Source organism: Podarcis pityusensis (assembly GCF_964106645.2).
Source record: "Podarcis pityusensis genome assembly, chromosome: 2".
Lineage (NCBI taxonomy): Eukaryota > Metazoa > Chordata > Lepidosauria > Squamata > Lacertidae > Podarcis > Podarcis pityusensis.
This window is the reverse complement of record NC_138029.1, coordinates 5,640,109-5,657,727: the sequence shown is the minus strand read 5'-3', so window position 1 is coordinate 5,657,727 and position 17,619 is coordinate 5,640,109. Positions and strand designations below refer to the sequence as shown.

Here is a 17,619-nt window from a genome sequence, read left to right as displayed (position 1 = left end):
ACAAAAGGAGGGCCACAGGGTCCTCATGATCCTAGAGAGACTTCATGATGGTCCAGTGATATATAGATTAATTAACTACTGATGTGTATTTTATTAATAATTAATAATACATGTATGAAAATTATAACTCATGGAAATCCAGGAGATTTATTTTGTTTTGTTTTTCATTTGTAGGAGAGGTATTGGTGATATATATCTGATGTTATATTAGCAGTTTGGATGTTATGTTCACTTCAGTTATGGACAGGGAACTTATGGTCTTTTAGATGCTGCTCGACTACAACTCCCATCCTCCCTGACCATTGGCCATGACCCATGACCATTGGCCATGTCAGCTGAGGCTGATGGGAGTCTGATAACATTAAGAGGGCCTTGTGCTCCCCATGCTAGATGCCACCCCCACCCAAATTTATTTGATTTTCAATTATATGAAGAGTACAAGAAAAATAAAATAAAGAATTATAAAGAATTATAAAACACAAGCAACCAAAACAGGAAAAGTTAAAAGTCACAGTATCATCTTGCAGAAGCAATTATTTTATATAGTACAATAACTGATGTACAAACTTGCCCAATAAACAGAGAAGGAGAATACAATGCTACCCCCAGCATGTTTGTTTATCTGGCTAGTTTTATTTGCGAAATAGGCAGTGCAATCCTATCCATGCAGTTGTAAGCGCAACTGCATTCAGTGGGACTTATTCCAGGATTAACAGTGGGGTTGGGAATATATGGTTCACCAGATATTCTTGAATTCTAATTCCCATCAACCCCAACTAGAATGGTTAGGGATAATGGGAACAGTAGTTTCTTCCCTTCCTTACAGCTAACTACTAATACCATTCTCAACATTTTGTAGGGGGCCAGGGCCGGCTCCGGGGGGACTTGGGCTTGGCTCTCTCCGCCCCTTGGTTCCCCATAGCGGCACCGGCGCTTCTTCCCTCGTCCCCGCTCCTTTCCAGAGCCCACCGTGACCCGGGTGGCCCTGGTGCCCCAGGAGGGCGGCTGTCTCAGAGGAAGGGCAGATCAAGCTGCAAGGTGACATTCACGACAGCATGCCATGTTCACCGAAAAGCTGTTTCTCAGAGCATGCTGCAGTTGGGCCAATGTGCTCCTTCAGCCCCAAAATGCAGAAGCCCCAAAGAAAGAGACACGCTCACTGGGAAATGGTGAGGTTGGTTCCAGGGTCGTCTTTAGCAGATGTGGCGCCAGGGTGCAAATATCCACTCAGTGCCCCCAAATTACCACGGATAGTGGGGGGTGGCAGCAAAGCCGCGCACTGCCAGCCATGGGGGGGTGCACAGGGTATAAATAATAAATTATTATTATTATTATTATTATTATTATTATTATTACTAGAGTAGTGCTGGAAAACGGCAGCATGAGGGCAGATCTGCCAAAAGATGGCCTCAAGCCTGCATAGCATCCAGCAATGGGGAAAGTTGGTCACCAACACAAATGACAATTGAACCAAATATGAACACAGCACTGTGAATAACCCACAAAAGTTACAAGCCTGCAAAAAGTCTTACTAGCCTGTCAGGGGCTGGCAGTGGAAAGGTAGAGAGCAGTGTTTCTATGCTGGTTGGAAAGGAAGAGCATCCTTCCTCTTGCAGCCCACTTGAGAAGGGGCAGGTACTCCATCCCTTTCCATCAGTCTGCTTTCTGTATGTCAATCAGACTGCCTACCACCAAGGTACAGCCCTTCCGTAAGTTCCAAGGAGTTCCATGGCTCCTCACCCCGAAACTTTACTACGAAGGAGAACATGAGAGGAAATTGGTTTACCTAAATTATCATCCCTACTGCCATTTTTTGGCTCTGGCTAATTGCTTCTGTTGGAAGAGATAGCAGGGATGTCTCTCATCCTAACAGGGATGACTTTGTTTTTGTTTGTTTTTATTTTATTTTATTGATTTAAAATACTATAATACAAATACATTACAAAAAATTACAACAGAATTTCACACAAAAATGAAAAAGGAATAACAAGAATAAAAACAAAGAACAAAGAAGAATTAACATTAAAATAAAAGAATATCGGTTGTATTATCATATCTTGACCAATAAAGTTTTGTTCTTCTAGAACAAAAACTTCCAATCATTCTCGCTGTACTTTTTCTAGTATCTTAATTTTATCACACAGTTTATTTTATAGCTTTTTCTGCATATTTTTCTAATATATATTTCCAATTATTTATTATACACAAGTATCATTCAATTCTGCCAGGATAATTTCATTTTTACAGTGTGATCTTATATACTCCTTGAATAATATCCATTCTCTCTATACTTTTTGATTTAGGGCTCCCCTAACTTTTCCAGTCAGCTTTGCTAAGTGAAAATACTCTACCATGAGTGTTTGCCAGTCTATTATTGTTGGTATTGTTTCACATTTCCAACTTCTGGCTACGAGTATTCTTGCGGCTGTAATTGAGTACATAAACAGTGGTCTTGTGTTTTGCTTTATTTCTGTTGGTAATATTCCTAGAAGGAAAATCTCCGGTCTTTTCTTTTAAGTTTAAATAGTTTTTTTAATTCATCATATATGTTATTCCAAAACTCGCTTATCACCATACAAGTCCACCACATATGGTAATATGATCCTATCTCCTTTTTGCAACACCAACATATTGGTGAGCTTCCTTTATACATATTGGTGAGTTTAGCTGGGGTATGATGCCATCGGTAGAGCATCTTCATGGTATTTTCCCTCAAATTATAACATGATGTAAATTTGATATCTTGCTGCCATAACCTTTCCCACTGTTCCATATTGATGTTATAACCAAAGTCCTGTGCCCATAGCAGGGATGACTGTGACTAGGTGACCTGTTTGTCTTCTCGGTCTGCTGCACAGATGATGAGAACTTCAAAGCCCCTGCTCTCCCTCCAGGTCTTCAACTATTATATCATCTGAATGGCAAAGAAGAGAAGGCAAGCAAGTATAACTGATTTCTAGGGAGTTTCCTATTTACTCTGAACATATCCTTGGAAACAGACATTACCTTCATGTTTTCCTTGGCATTTCTTCCTCCTGCCATCTTCTTCCAGACCAGGATGGCAGGAGGTCTGCAGAGCCTACAGGGAAACAAAGAGCCACATGGGATATTTTTATTTTTCTGAACCTCAAAATAGGCCTCAGACAGTCACAGACAGACCTTTCCTAAAAAACTTTAGGGACTAACATTACTCTGGAAGCAATATCTATATGCTGAAGGGTCTTACCTTCTGTGTCCTCTCAAAGAGGGGTCCAGTGGGGGAGGGGGAGGCGGTGGACGAGGGGGAGGTCTCTGGGAAAGGAATTTTTTTAATTCTTTTTTCCCAAGTGGGAAAGGACTTCTCAGTCTGGAAAGCCTAGAAAAGAAAAACGGGGCTCACAGCAATCTCTAATACCTCGATGCTCAAGATGAATTCTCTATCATCACAGAATTCAGATACTGAGAGAAATCCTACTTACATGTCTTCTCCTTTCTCTCTCTCACAGAATTATCCAAGCATAGGAGATCCCCAGGCCTTCTAGAGCTCTGGTGACCAATGAGCCAGCAGAGGGAGGTGTCACAATGAACCTCACGACCCAACAACCCTGGGCCCTGAGAAAACCAGCAGCCACAAGCACTGCTCCTCTTAAGTGACGCTGCTAAGTTTTCTCCATGTTCCACTTTTTATAATATGCGAAATGTGCTTATTCCTTTGGATTCCAGCTGCAGTTGTTCCTGCATCTACTGAGCACTAGCTATCTCCTATATCTGTCTCATGCCCTCCAACATTTCTCCCATGAAAATAGGAATGTCCTATTCCATTATGATGATGATGATTCTGACTGGGCTGTCCCAGCCATTCTGGGCAGTTTCCAACTTATACAAAAACATCATTAAACATTACCAAAAAAACCCCTTCCCTTCAGATGTCTTATAAAGGTTGTATAGTTACTTATTTCCTTGGCTTGGGAATCACATAACTCCATATGCTCCAACATTTCTCCAATGAAAATAGGAATATCCTAAGGAAAAATGGGTTATTCCGGGGTCAAATCAGAAACTGGGATGGCTTCTGTAAATCTGGGACTGTCCCTTGGAAATAGGGACACTTTGTGGGTCAGCTGAGACGCCTAGATGGGAGACCACCAGGGAACCCATGATATGGTGCTTAGAATTATACAGACAAAAAGAACTATGTAAATATATATATATAAAGAACATGGTTTTGCAGGCCGCTTTTAAAGTGTGGGCAAAATGTGTGCAGTGTTAGGCTCCTGCACTGCCCAATTTGACTCTCTTTGTGGGCCACCCATTATTTCCAGAACCATTTCAATACAAGCAACATTGCGGGGGGCGGGGTGTGAGAGAGAAAGGAAGGGATTCCACGGAATTCAAGACTTGTACAGGAGGTATAAACTGCTGGCAATGCAACAAAATGGAAGCTTAGCTGGAGGAGCTGGGGCTTAAGACTTATCCACACTTCTGCTTGTGTTGTGCTTAGAAAGCATGGGGCTGAGCGGTTTCCCCCTTGACCTGCTCCTTTTCCAGGTAAAACCCACACTTGAACAAATGGCAGTCCAAGGAAAACCCAGATGGCTGTTTGCTCTGACTGAGTGTTAAAGAGCAGTTTCCCCTAAGGGAAAGCAGCGGGACAAGAGGAAATGTGGATAAGCCCTCAATTGGCTTCAAAGTTGCAGGTGTCATCATATGCATTACTGTGAGGTTGCACTCAGGGAGCAGCATGATCTCTTACTCTGTTCAGTACCAGATGAGTGAAGGGCCTAGCAGCAGATATATACAACATAATTCTGGACTATTAATTTAGAGATGGAGGTGGGCATAAGCAATTCTGGGAAGTGAGGCTGTCACTGAAGGGGAATGGATGACAATGTGGTATGCACCTCCTTCCAGAACTATCTCTGCTAGGATCAAAGAGTCAATGTTGAACATTATTCACATGTAGCACTGGAGCCTAGTGAGACTTACAGGTAGTTATATTCATCATTCTGTGTCATCTCTATGCTGGAGGGGGCGTCAAGCCACGAGAACCTCTGGTGGGAGTGTCCAAGCTTAGGGTAAGCTGTCTTTAAAATTATCTCTGAAGTGTTGCACTGTGGAGTCAGGGCTAGTCCCGTTTTCCCTCTTTAGCAGGTGCAATAATGATATCCCATATGATCTCCTAACATGTGGCCATGTGTATGGAAGTAGCACTTAACTGGGAAAGAACAGAAGACTGCGCTCTCGGTAGATGGTATGACAATATGGGGTATCTGGCTCTGACAAACTTACACAGCACTGTAGGGTGGCTCAAGATGAAACCACAAGAGGCATTATTCATTCTCATCTGGAAGAACTTGGATTTCCTGTGGCTCACAATTCTCCTTGCAGATCTGAAGGGATATACACACTGGGCTTTTATCAGACTAAATTAGATATTTGTGTTTTCCTGCATGATCCTTTTGTGTGTTCTAACTAAGCTCAGTTTTGTATCTTGTAGCCGACAACCCTTGTTTGTTTATATTTGTTATGTGTTCTTCTGAATAAATATAACAGTACAGATGACATTTTATTATTGAAGATACCAGAGGTGGGGGGGGGGCACACGATTTTTGTAGAGCCCTCAGTGATGTAGGCATTCTTGTTTCTGAGGGTGCTGACAAGAATACTTTGGACAGAGTCTGGTTAACTAGGAACCCAGTGTGAGATGACTCACTGCATTTCCATAGGACTTTTTGGTTCAACATACACTCAGAACCTGCCAAACCATATAGCATTCACTGAGGGGTTTTTTGCAAGTCCGTTATTGCTCCAGAAGAAAGTCCAGGACTCTTCTCATCATAAGGTACCCACACTTAGCAAGTCTTATGTTTGCCCTTTTGGGGTGCCCTTTTGTTAGGACCCTATTTGGGGTGGGGTGGGGGAAAGACCAATCCTTTTAAAAATGATTAATATGAGTGATGCTTTCTTATTGTTCAATGCCTCCTTTTACTTTTGGTATGGGTGGGCCACTAATAATAAATAGCATCTTGGTACTTTGGATGGTCAGGTCACACACAGGCAAGGTGGAGGCTGTGAACTTGCTTTGCTCACCCTGAGTGTGAGATATGGGCCAAAAGACAGGAGGGAGTGCTTTCTCCCATATGTACCTCACCATGCCCCTAAATGCTCCTATCCTTCACAAGCAGAATCTCAAGGCGTGTGCAGCAGCATCTGCTCAGTGGTGGCGCCCGCTATTTTGAGCTCCATTCTTAGGGAACTTGGATTGGCCTCATCCTTAGACATAGTTCAGTGCCACCAGGTTCTTTTTGCCCAGGCATTTTTTTCAGTCTTGGATGGATATAACTGCATTATTGCTCTGAGTAGTTTTCATTCCATTGACTTAACTACTGTGTAATTTGTCCTTTGAATGAGTTTGGTGTGGGGGTTTTCATACTGTTTGGTGGTTTTAGAAAAGTTTGAGCTCGAGCTATGGAAGGGCTATATATACACATATAGAAATAGAGCCATTTTAAATTTGGCCACACACAGAGAGAGAGAAAAATAAACGCTATATTTTTGGAGCTTGGTGCTTCAGGGTTGACTCTCTTTGGGATTTGATGCTGCTTTAGCACTAACCACTGCCTATGAAACAACAATCCTATCACGCACCTCCTTTCATTGCAGAGCTGATTTCTGCTGGAAACTGTTGAGGGCTTGCCTATCAGTATGTTGTTCAGCTGTTTCCACCACCGATCAGCTGAGCAATGGGGAGGGGGCCTGTGACTCACATGGAAGTCAGAGAAAGGTCTGCCTGCAGGCTAAGGGTAACTCAAATGTGGCCAATGAGTTTGCTGCAGCTTGATTTGTGTATTTGTAAACAAACTGATATTTCAAAAATGATGATAGTCTTTGCCCTCCCAGGGAGAATGATAATGCAAAATGACCTGGAACGTCCTACTCTTTGGTGTTTGGAAAGTGTGAAATAATGCAATACAAATTAGCATTAGCAATGAAAGGTGTGCAATGTGTTGATATTGGCAGTGTATTGAAGGTCAAAACTTGTGTACTGGTGACGTGCCATGTTTTGGACTATGGCACTGTTTGGCACACTTTTTTATGCTTGAAGCTTGGAAGATCAACCTGCTTTGAAGCATTTTGATGGATATGCTACATGGTGCCCAGCAGGAAGCACATGTTTAAATAAATGTGGTCTAATACCTAAAAGCCCAATCTTCCTTGCGCATGCTGCAGTGTGACCAATAGATGGGTGGAGCTAGTTTCAGGGACTTTGTGAATTGCCTGGGTGACACCCTTGACAAAGGAACCTTGGCTTGGTGTAGATTCCATGTAGACTCATCTCTTAACCATTGGGAGTGCCCGTCCAAGTCCCTTCTCCCACCTCAACCCCATCGTTCCCTTTCCCTTCCAGCATTCACTATTGATAATGGCTGACTGACAGCACTTGGGCCGCTTAACTATAATCTCTCTTCTATCACTTGTGGCTTGAATTGAGAAAATGGGTGTTTGTCTATTTTTACAATTCCACTACATGCATTACTTAGCTTACCAATGCCAGGATGCAATGCTACATTGTTAGTGGCTGCTGTTACACCTTTGCATAAGTTTAGACTTTTGCAGAACTTTCTGCTTTTCCTTTTACCTCACTCAGGCAACTTCGGATAACACTTCATGCATCTGACAAAGCAGACTCTTGTCCATAAAAGCTTCTGCCATAATAAATTCTCTGGTGTGGTAACATCTACAGCAGAAGGTGAGGCATTTGGGCATATTCTGAAACAAATTATTTCAACATAAATAAAGATATTTTGAAGAGGCCTTGTGTTGAAAACCCTAAATATGCAGGCGGGGTGGGGAATGACCTAGTGTAACTCCAACCACATTTCCACCATTCTGCACACCTGTTCACCTTGAAACGAAAAGCGCCTTATGTATATCTATCCAACTAATGGGATATTCTCTCTCTGTGTGTAATGAGGACTTTCTCCCAAGTAATCATGCAGAGGATTTGCCAGCCTAAAGGGCAGCAGAATTAAAAGCATAGGAAGAAGGATGTAAAACCTTGTTTTGAGCAAGTCCAGTTATGAAGTAAGCTGGCTTCCTCCTTCTCACCCCCATTAAGAAGGAATCAGGTAACAACTTAAGTAAGTTGAAAACAAGGTTTACTTACTTCATAAACATGCATTGGTTCACAGCAATGGCTGTGTTGAACCATAGGTGAGTTGTTCCAGGAGCTTTGCTAGCACTAGCTAAATACTCAAGATAACCTCACAACTAGTGGCAGCTGTAGCACTAAGCTTTCGTGCAACACACTTGGGAAGCAGGCTAATTGACCTGCTCAAGGAAGGCAGTTACCACCATCCATGGGTGTGTGATACTATGTTTCAGGCCTAACTGGAGCAATATCAGCCGCCTGTGGGGAACCTTGGGTGTGGTGGAGATCATGGCTACCTGTGGGCTGCTCTACTGTATAAAAAGCATTTGCTCCAGCACCTGGTTGCAGACAAGCTATTTACTTGCTGTGGAGCCTGTCCCACAATGTGCTGGAAGCAGGGGCAAGGAGGGAGCCTTCAGACCTTTTGTTGTGAGTTTGCTTTTCCTTTAAATAAACTACTACACCCTGTTCAATCTGGTAGTGTGGATAGTTTTCTTTGGGAACCTGAGTATCCCGAACCCTGGGAGCCCTCCTCTTGCTCTGCGGGACAGAACAATGGCATTACAGTGGTACCTCGGGTTAAGTACTTAATTCGTTCTGGAGATCTGTTCTTAACCTGAAACTGTTCTTCACCTGAAGCACCACTTTAGCTAATGGGGCCTCCAGCTGCCGCCGCACTGCCAGAGCATGATTTCTGTTCTCATCCTGATGCAAAGTTCTTAACCTGAGGTACTATTTCTGGGTGAGCGGAGTCTGTAACCTGAAGCGTATGTAAGCTGAAGCGTATGTAACCTGAGGTACCACTGTAGTACCATACAGGGTACCCTGTAGGTACCATACAGGGTAGATTTTCTCAAAATCTGTACATAAAATTAATAGATATTAACGTCTGCAAAAAGTAATAACTAGCCAACGGTACTATACTGTAGTTAGTACTATATGCTCCTTGCTCTCCAGGGGAGGAAGGAAGGAAAATGACGCCACGCAGAGCCCTCTCTACCTGCCTGCCAGCGATACAGCTCTGCGGACTTCACGCTTTCTCACGCTAATTTGTTGGGTCTGGCTGCTCCCTCCCACATCGGCAGCCTCCGCACCGGCCACATTTCCGGGCCGCTGTTCCCGCAGCCCCGCCGGGGACTCGGCGGCTCCTCGCTCCCCTCCCGCTCCCGGGCGAGCCGAGCAGCCGAGGGTCTCGCGCGAGGGCGGGCGCGTCGCAGTTGCCAAGGCAACCGTGACCTAGGCGCGTCGGGAGCAGCGGCGTCGGCGTCGTGACGCGCGCAGGGTTACGGCCTCACGCACTGGGGCGAGTGACGCAAGCGGCGGGCGCACGCACATGCACATACACACGCGCGCGCGCGCGCGGCCAGGGGGAGGGGCCGGCGCTTCTTTTCCCCTTTTCTGTTTCTTTTTTTTTTCTCCCCCCCTTTCTTCCTCCCCCCTTCCTCCTCTTTTAAATATTGTTTTTGGGGAAAGGTGCTGTTGTTCCCCCCTCCCCCCCTCTTCTTCTTTTGCCCCTCTTTTCTCCCCTCTCCTCACCGGCGGCGGCCTTACCTGTCCTCACGAGCCCCCTCGGCCAGGTACCACCACAGCCGCCGCCGGGCCAGCCCCCCCCCGCCCCCGCCTGCCTTGCTCGCTCGCTGGGCCTGCCGGGCCTTGACCCCCGCCTCTGGGCCAAGCTTCGGACGGGCCCGCCGGGGCGGCTGAGGCCATTTCCCTCTCCCCTCCGGCCCTCAGCGCCTCCCTCCAGCTTCATCCCACCTGGAGCCCCAGCCCCCCCCGCGGTCTTTCCCTCCCCTGCACTTGTTGCTCCGCAGAGCCTCCTCCCGCTGCCTCTCTCCTCCCCCCTCCACTTTCCCTTTGCCTCCTCTACCTCCGCTCCGTCTCTCACGTCAGAGGAAGCGGGGAGCACAGCGGGTCCTTGGGCTCCCTCCCCGCCCCGAGGAGGAGGAGGAGGAGGAGGAAGGCAGGCGGCGACCACAGCAGCACCGCCCGGACACGGCAGCGAGGGGAGGGGGGCACAGGTTCCCCTCCTCTCTCCCCCCAAGGTAAGCGCGATCTCGTCCAAAGGGGGGCTGGGATTGGAATCCCCCCATTTGTCTTTCCGCTTTCGGCATTGCGAGTTGTAGTTTCGGGGTTCGGGCGATTTTGGGGGTGGCAAAGGCGGCTGGAGGTGCTGCTGCTTTAGCTGTTCCTTGTTTGTTTTGTTTAAAGCCCCTTCCACGGTTAGGGCTCTGCGTAGGGGAAGACTTCGTTGTCCCGGATGTAGCAGATACTGGAGGTTATATTTCCTGCTCCACCTGTGCAACAGGTCCGAATCCGAACAATGAATGGGGTTAAGAGAGTATTTGGAGTCTGTGTTGAAGCAGAGAATGATGGACAGTGGTGTATGCCGTCGGAAACTATTTTCTCCGGTTGGTCTCCCTCTTCGCTCCCGCCTTGTGTTCAGAGAACGCAGCTGTCGAGAGAATCTTAGCAGAGACTCTTGTGCCCTCCTTCAGTGTGGCGCTTCAGATCTTCATTTCTCGGTCAAGTGGAGCAGATCAAGCTGTGGCCATGGCAGTTGCAAGAGCTGAGGCATATTCCTTTATCGCAGCCATGCTGTGAGATTCTCACACTGGTAGATTTGGTAGTTTTACAGAGGCTCTGCTTTTTGCATATTTGCAGGCTGGATCACCTTATCTCTTGCTTGCCTGTGGCTCCTAAATATCCAGCAGCGGAGGTGTAAAAAGCATTTTCATCTGCTGCTAATGTCAGGAGATTTGGTAGCAGCATGATGTTGTAAAGTTCTGAGAAATACGGAGAATGCTAATGATACCAGCTGTGTGTTAGGTTCAATAAGCAAGGACAGGGAGATGTTCTCAGTGACAGCCTCTCAATTCTGGAACTCCTCACACTGTGATTTTGCCAAAATACAAGTCTGAGCAGCTTTTGGAAACAAGTCTACCTGTAAATGAGTTAAAGCATTGGTTTTCAACCGGTGTTCTATGGCACCCTGGGGTGACTTGAGGAACATTCAGGGGATTCCGGGGGGAGGGGATCCTTTCATTAACTTGCAGCCCATATCTTTCTGCATTATCTTTCTCTCTGAGGAACATTCAGGGTAGCCAGCAGCTTTAACTCGCAGCCCATATCTTCCTGAAATAAAACAGCAGCAAAAATGTGGCAAAACACTTTTTCAAGACTGTTTATCTTCTTAAAATCTACCCCCTCCCCCAACAAAAATCCTTCCCAGCTTCAGTAACAGTTTTACACAGAGGGCTTGAGAAATGCAAGAAAAGTTCCTGGTGTGTGTTTGTGATGATATCTGGAAATGGATTCATATCACCAACACTCCTTCGAGGGAATAACAGATAGTCCTTTACTTGGTCTTGCCAAGCTGTTGAGTACTCTCATGCAGTAGGTTCTCCCAGTTAAGTATGCATGATGTGCCCCTTTATTTATTTATTTTGCTTTGCAAGTTTAAGTAGTGGCCCCTGTGGTTAGGGTGTGATGTTCTACAACATGTCTTTTCTGCTACAACTTATTCAGCATCTTCTTAATTTTCTTGTTCTTGTGAAGTCACTCCAAGGACCATCTTCGTTCTTTAAGGAAGAGAGACTTTTGATCCGCAGCAACAGAGGGGACCTGTTGTTGTTAGTGCTGAGGGCCTCATTCTATCAGATATGTCCACCTGCTGACAGCCCCTGACCACATATTTCAAAGGTGGACTGGGCATCCCTCTTTGCTTGCTCTTCCTCTCTTTCTCCTGACTACTTTTCTGTCATCAACTTTTGTATATCCTACCGTAGTAAAGACCATGCCAAGTTACTAAACTGCGGTTCCAGCAAATCCAACTTAAACTAAGATAACTGCTAAGAATGCCCAGCAGCCTTTGCAAATTTGAGCTCATTGTAGAAACCTGACTCTCAGTTGATCCTTTGCCACAGGTCCTTGAACTCAAATGGAGCCAGTGAATGCCACCTTGCAAATTCCATGCCACAGAGATCGCTTCCTTGCACCCTACTACAAAACTAGAAAGCTGAAGCTCCATGTATGAGCTTGGAGACTTGACCTTGACGTACAGAGGTTAGAATGACTTTCTGGAGGAAGCTAGGCTACTCTAGTCTCCACACTCCATGTTTGAGCCTTCAAGCTTGCTTGCCTCCCTCATCACTCCCCTGGTTTCTCTCTCTCTTTGGTTGCCACTGCTTTTGTTCAGAGAGGGACTGGAAGGTAGAGCTCTCAAGGAGGCAGAAGGGTGAGGCCTATTATTATTCATTTCATTTCTATACCACTTTATATTTTTAAGGTGGGGGAATCCAAAGCAGTTTACAACCTAAACATTAAATAAAACAATCAAAATAAAGCATTACTAAAGAAAGGCAAATATAAAGTATACATTTAAAGGAACATACAGTAATTTACAGGAAACTAAAATATTGTCTTAAAGATTTCAAAATAAAGTATTACAAAGGAGGTTTGCTACAGATCTCACAGGTAATGCAGCAAACTTAACAAAAAAACAAAAAGAATCTCAAACATTTCAAAAGAAAACATTACTAAACGAAGTATTCTGATGCACCAATATCAGTGACCCCTCTGGTGCTCCAGATAAGTAATATTGTGGTTCAGTGGGGCTGTGGTAGCCTTATGTCTTAAAATCAAGGTCAGTGAAGGCATTCGTTTGGCACACTGAAGATGTGCAAAGTAGTCAGCATTTGTGGACTGTTGATTAATATTGACATCAGACCTCTGGGTATAGGGCGGCATATAAATTAAATTAATAACAACAACAACAATATTGGAAAATATTCTAACATTTTATTCCCTTGTAAATAAATGACCTTTCATGTTTTGACCTGAGTGTGACGTGCCTCCTGATACTTTCTTCAGAGGGTGTTGGGGGCAGAATAATGGGTGTTTCAAGAGTGGTAGTTGCTGAATGGAGACAAGATGCCCTCTGTCAGTTTCCTTTAAAGATAGATAGCAGCCATTCACCAGTCCTAGGTAGTCCAAGTAAGCAACATTTGCTGCAGTGGGTGGATTATGCAGCAACATTACTTTTTGGCAGGAACAGTTGTGGTATATTTGAAATAAAGTGTTTATTTTCTCTGTGAAAAGGGAAACCTGTTCAGTTGCTCAACTTTTGTACGTAGAAGGTCTAATTTGTTACCTGGCTTTGATGCATACTCCTTGGGGAAGACCACTCCTGCTGTGAACCCAAAAGTACCTCCTTGGAAGTAAATTCTCTTAAAGGCAACAGTGCTTCAGGGTACAATTCTAGACACACTTATTAGAGAATAAGTACAATTGAGTTCATTGGGATATGTTGAATAAATGTGCCCGAGTTTGTGTTGCATGTCAGAATCTGGGCTGCTAGCCTTGGAAAACCTTAGGCTTCCATCCATATTGATTCCTTGCCTGGGCAGGATATTTCTGGGGACGGATACGTTTAAGACTATGTACTAGGATACAGATGTATTGGGGCCATGTAAGCATCTAAAGATAGAAACTGTGAGCTCTTCAGGGGAGGGAACTGAGCAAAATCTGTAGGAGTGAAAATACAGTGACCTCTCTAAGAATTTCTGATGACACTGGGTTCTATTTCTGACCTTGCCATCTTACCAAGGGAGAGGGCAGTTAGTCATGAAGGCTTGTTTCCATGTTTTACAGTGGCATGGGATTGATTCTCATTGCCTAGACTTTTATCCCAGAAAGAGATAAATTCAAAGCAGACTGGCCATGTATGTTTCATTCCAAGCCACTTGCCTGAGAGTGGACCTAATGAAAATGGGACTTATTTCCGAGTAGATGGATATAGGATTGCACTTCAAGAGAGGTTCCCAACATTGTGTTCTCATTGTGGAGAAAGTGATCCATTGGTACATAGGAACACTGAAAGCTGCTTTTACTGTGACATACCAATGGTCCTTCTAGCTTAATATTGTTTGCCCTGACTAACAGTAGCCCTCCGGTGTTTCAGACAGGGGGCATTCCCAACCCTACCTGGAGATGCTAGGGATCGAAGCTGGGACCTTTGGCATGTAAAACTGATTTCCCCCCGCTGAGCTGTGGCCCTTCCCCTTGGGTTAGTACAATGTGATGGCAGTCCTTTGTCTCCGCTAGGGTGGTTGAATTCAGTCAGTACCCTGGAAAGGCATCTCTCTCTCTCTCTCACACACACAAAATCTTCACCTGTTGACAGAAGGTAGGTGCATGTGTCTCCCAGACTAGAACTATGGAGAGCAGGAGCCTATACTTGCCCATGTCTTCAGATTTAGTTGTCTCTCCTCTCCCTTAAACTTGAGATCATTTTACTTACCCTTTTCTGTACGTTAAGCTCCTTGCCCATTCATACTCCAGATAGGGGGCATTTGTGGGAACAGCCTGGGTTGTGGAGCAACTTTGAAAAAAGTCCAAGCATCTAGAAACAAGTAGCTATCATCTAAGAAGTTGATAGAAAAATTCAGTAAGGTTTAGGGCTTGCATCTAGGTTTTTGTTTTGTTTTTTCATTTGCAGATACAGTATAAAAAAGAAGCAACTCAATTTGCTGACATTAATAGTTAAAATACTCCATCCATCTTGACTTAGACTCATAAGTTAATGTAGGCAACCTATATGCCCAAATATGTATCAAAATGAGATTGATGATTATGAACTGTACACTCAAATGTAGAAAAGGTGGTGAAATTTTCAGAGCACTGAGATGATTGGTGTTTATTCTTCCAGCCTTGTGGTGTAAGTCTCTTTGCAACAATAAGACAGTGTTAGAAATTAGCCAGGCACATTTTGCACAGGTCCAATTGTGACCACATGGAGATATCTGGATGCCAGGTTGGCGAATGACATCTCCATCTGGCTGGCCCCTCCAGCTTTCTTCAGCAGGTAAGGAGAAGAGCTTATTTATTGCATTTATATCCCACCTTTTCCTCCAAGGAGTACATGGTTCACCTCCCTCCTCAGTTAATCCCTACAAAGACCCTGTGAGGTAGGTTCAGAGACTGTGACTGGCCCAAGGTCACCCAGTGAGCTTAATGACTGAGTGGGAATTTGAACCCTGGCCTTCCAGGTCATAGTCCAGCACTCTTAACCACTACACCACCCTGGCTTCCTAGAGTACTTCTGCTATGGAACAGCTATATAAATTTAGTAGGCAAATAAATAAGGGGAAAGCAAAATGTCACTTAGAGAAGGATCTGAAATACTTCCCTTGAAGCTTGATTGTGTTCTATTTTTTTTTTAAACCTATAAATTTTTATTGATTTTCATTAAACATACATTCATTATACAAATAAATCGCACATATATCTTTGATTCTGCCAAGCTTCATACGTCCCTTCACCCCTTTCTTTGTTTTTTTTTAATAATTTTTATTAAAGTTTTAAACAAAGAAAAAAGAAAAACAACACACATGAAAAAACAATACAAAATTTAACAATAAAAACACAAAACATAACAATTAAAAACCAACTCTCTTTTCCATTCCCAATTTTAAATTACTTATTTTCTGGACTTCCTCATACCTCCCTATTTTGTATTCCAATCTACATTATTTGTCCAGCAGTTTCTATTCCACTTTTTTAAACCCAATCTTTAGTTTAATAAAATATTAAAATATATAATTTCAACTTTTTTTGAGCCTAATCCTTGTTCTTAATGTCATATACCTTTAAATTTTTCCCTTTTATTATCAAATTTCCATTTCTTTAAACATCTTTAATCTTGATCTTTAATCTTAATCTATCCTTAACTTTAACCCGTACAGCTGGAAACCACTTATTTTCAATCCAACATCCTTCTAACATTCCTTAATTTTGCAGTGTTTCTGAAGATAGTCTTTGAATTTCTTCCAATCTTCCTCCACCGACTCTTCTCCCTGGTCACGGATTCTGCCAGTCATTTCCGCCAATTCCATATAGTCCATAAGTTTCATCTGCCATTCCTCCAGCGTGGGAAGTTCTTGTGTCTTCCAATACTTTGCGATGAGTATTCTTGCTGCTGTTGTTGCATACATAAAGAAAGTTCTATCCTTTTTTAACACCATTTGGCCCACTATGCCCAGGAGAAAGGCCTCTGGTTTCTTAGGAAAGGTATACTTAAATACCTTTTTTAATTCATTATATATCTTTTCCCAGAAAGCCTTAATCTTTGGGCACGTCCACCAAAGGTGAAAAAATGTACCTTCAGTTTCTTTACATTTCCAACATTTGTTATCGGGCAAGTGATAAATTTTCGCAAGCTTGACTGGGGTTATGTACCACCTATATATCATTTTCATAATATTCTCTCTTAAGGCATTACATGCCGTAAATTTCATACCTGTGGTCCATAACTGTTCCCAGTCAGCAAACATAATGTTATGTCCAACGTCCTGTGCCCATTTAATCATAGCCGATTTTACCGTTTCATCTTGAGTATTCCATTTCAGCAGCAAGTTATACATTCTTGACAAATTCTTAGTTTTGGGTTCTAACAATTCTGTTTCTAATTTGGATCTTTCCACCTGGAAGCCAATTTTCCTGTCCAATTTAAATGCCTCCATTATCTGATAATAATGAAGCCAGTCTCGCACTTTGTTTTTTAGTTTTTCAAAACTCTGCAATTTCAGTCTATCTCCGTCTTGTTCCAAAATTTCCCAATATTTCGGCCATTTGACCTCCATATTGACCTTTTTCAAGGCTTTCGCTTCCATTGGTGACAGCCACCTTGGGGTTTTGTTTTCTAACAAATCCTTATATCTTAACCAAACATTGAATAACACTTTCCTAACAATGTGATTTTTAAATGCTTTATGTGCTTTGACCTTATCATACCATAGATATGCATGCCATCCAAATACATTATTAAAACCTTCCAAGTCCAAAATGTCTGTGTTTTCAAGAAGTAGCCATTCTTTCAACCAGCAAAAGGCTGCTGATTCATAATAAAGTTTAAGGTCTGGCAGGGCAAATCCACCTCTTTCCTTTGCATCTGTTAGTATTTTAAATTTTATTCTAGGCTTCTTGCCCTGCCAGACAAATTTAGAGATATCTTTCTGCCACCTCTTGAAACAATCCATTTTGTCCACAATCTGCAAAGTTTGAAACAAGAACAACATTCTAGGCAATATATTCATCTTTATCGCAGCAATACGGCCTAGCAGTGAAAGCTTCAAATTTGACCAAATTTCTAAGTCTTTTTTCACTTCTGACCAACATTTTTCATAATTATCTTTAAATAGATTCCCATTTTTTGCTGTCATGTTAACCCCCAGGTATTTAACTTTCTTGACCACTGTTAAACCTGTCTCATTCTGAAACCTCTCTCTTTCAAACGGTGTTAAATTTTTCTCTAAAACCTTGGTTTTTGATTTGTTCAATTTGAATCCTGCCACTTGACCAAATTCTTGAATCAGTTCTAAAACCCTTTTTGTACTAGATTCTGGCTCCTGTAACGTCAATACTAAGTCATCTGCAAATGCTCTCAATTTATAATGTTTAATTCCGACCTGTATACCTTTAACCATCTG

At 43.3% G+C, this 17,619-nt stretch overlaps 1 protein-coding gene and 1 long non-coding RNA gene across 2 annotated transcripts in view; one reads left to right on the top strand and one right to left on the bottom strand.

Annotated features, from left to right (window-relative positions):
- Window positions 1-17,619, bottom strand: part of LOC308468285 (inhibin beta E chain-like) — a 134,726-nt gene that overhangs the window by 34,007 nt on the left and 83,100 nt on the right. The window lies entirely within an intron of this gene.
- On the top strand, window positions 1,370-5,538 carry LOC308468703. The gene is made up of 2 exons (XR_013981825.1): window positions 1,370-2,935; window positions 3,486-5,538. It is a non-coding gene; the product is annotated as an uncharacterized lncRNA (long non-coding RNA).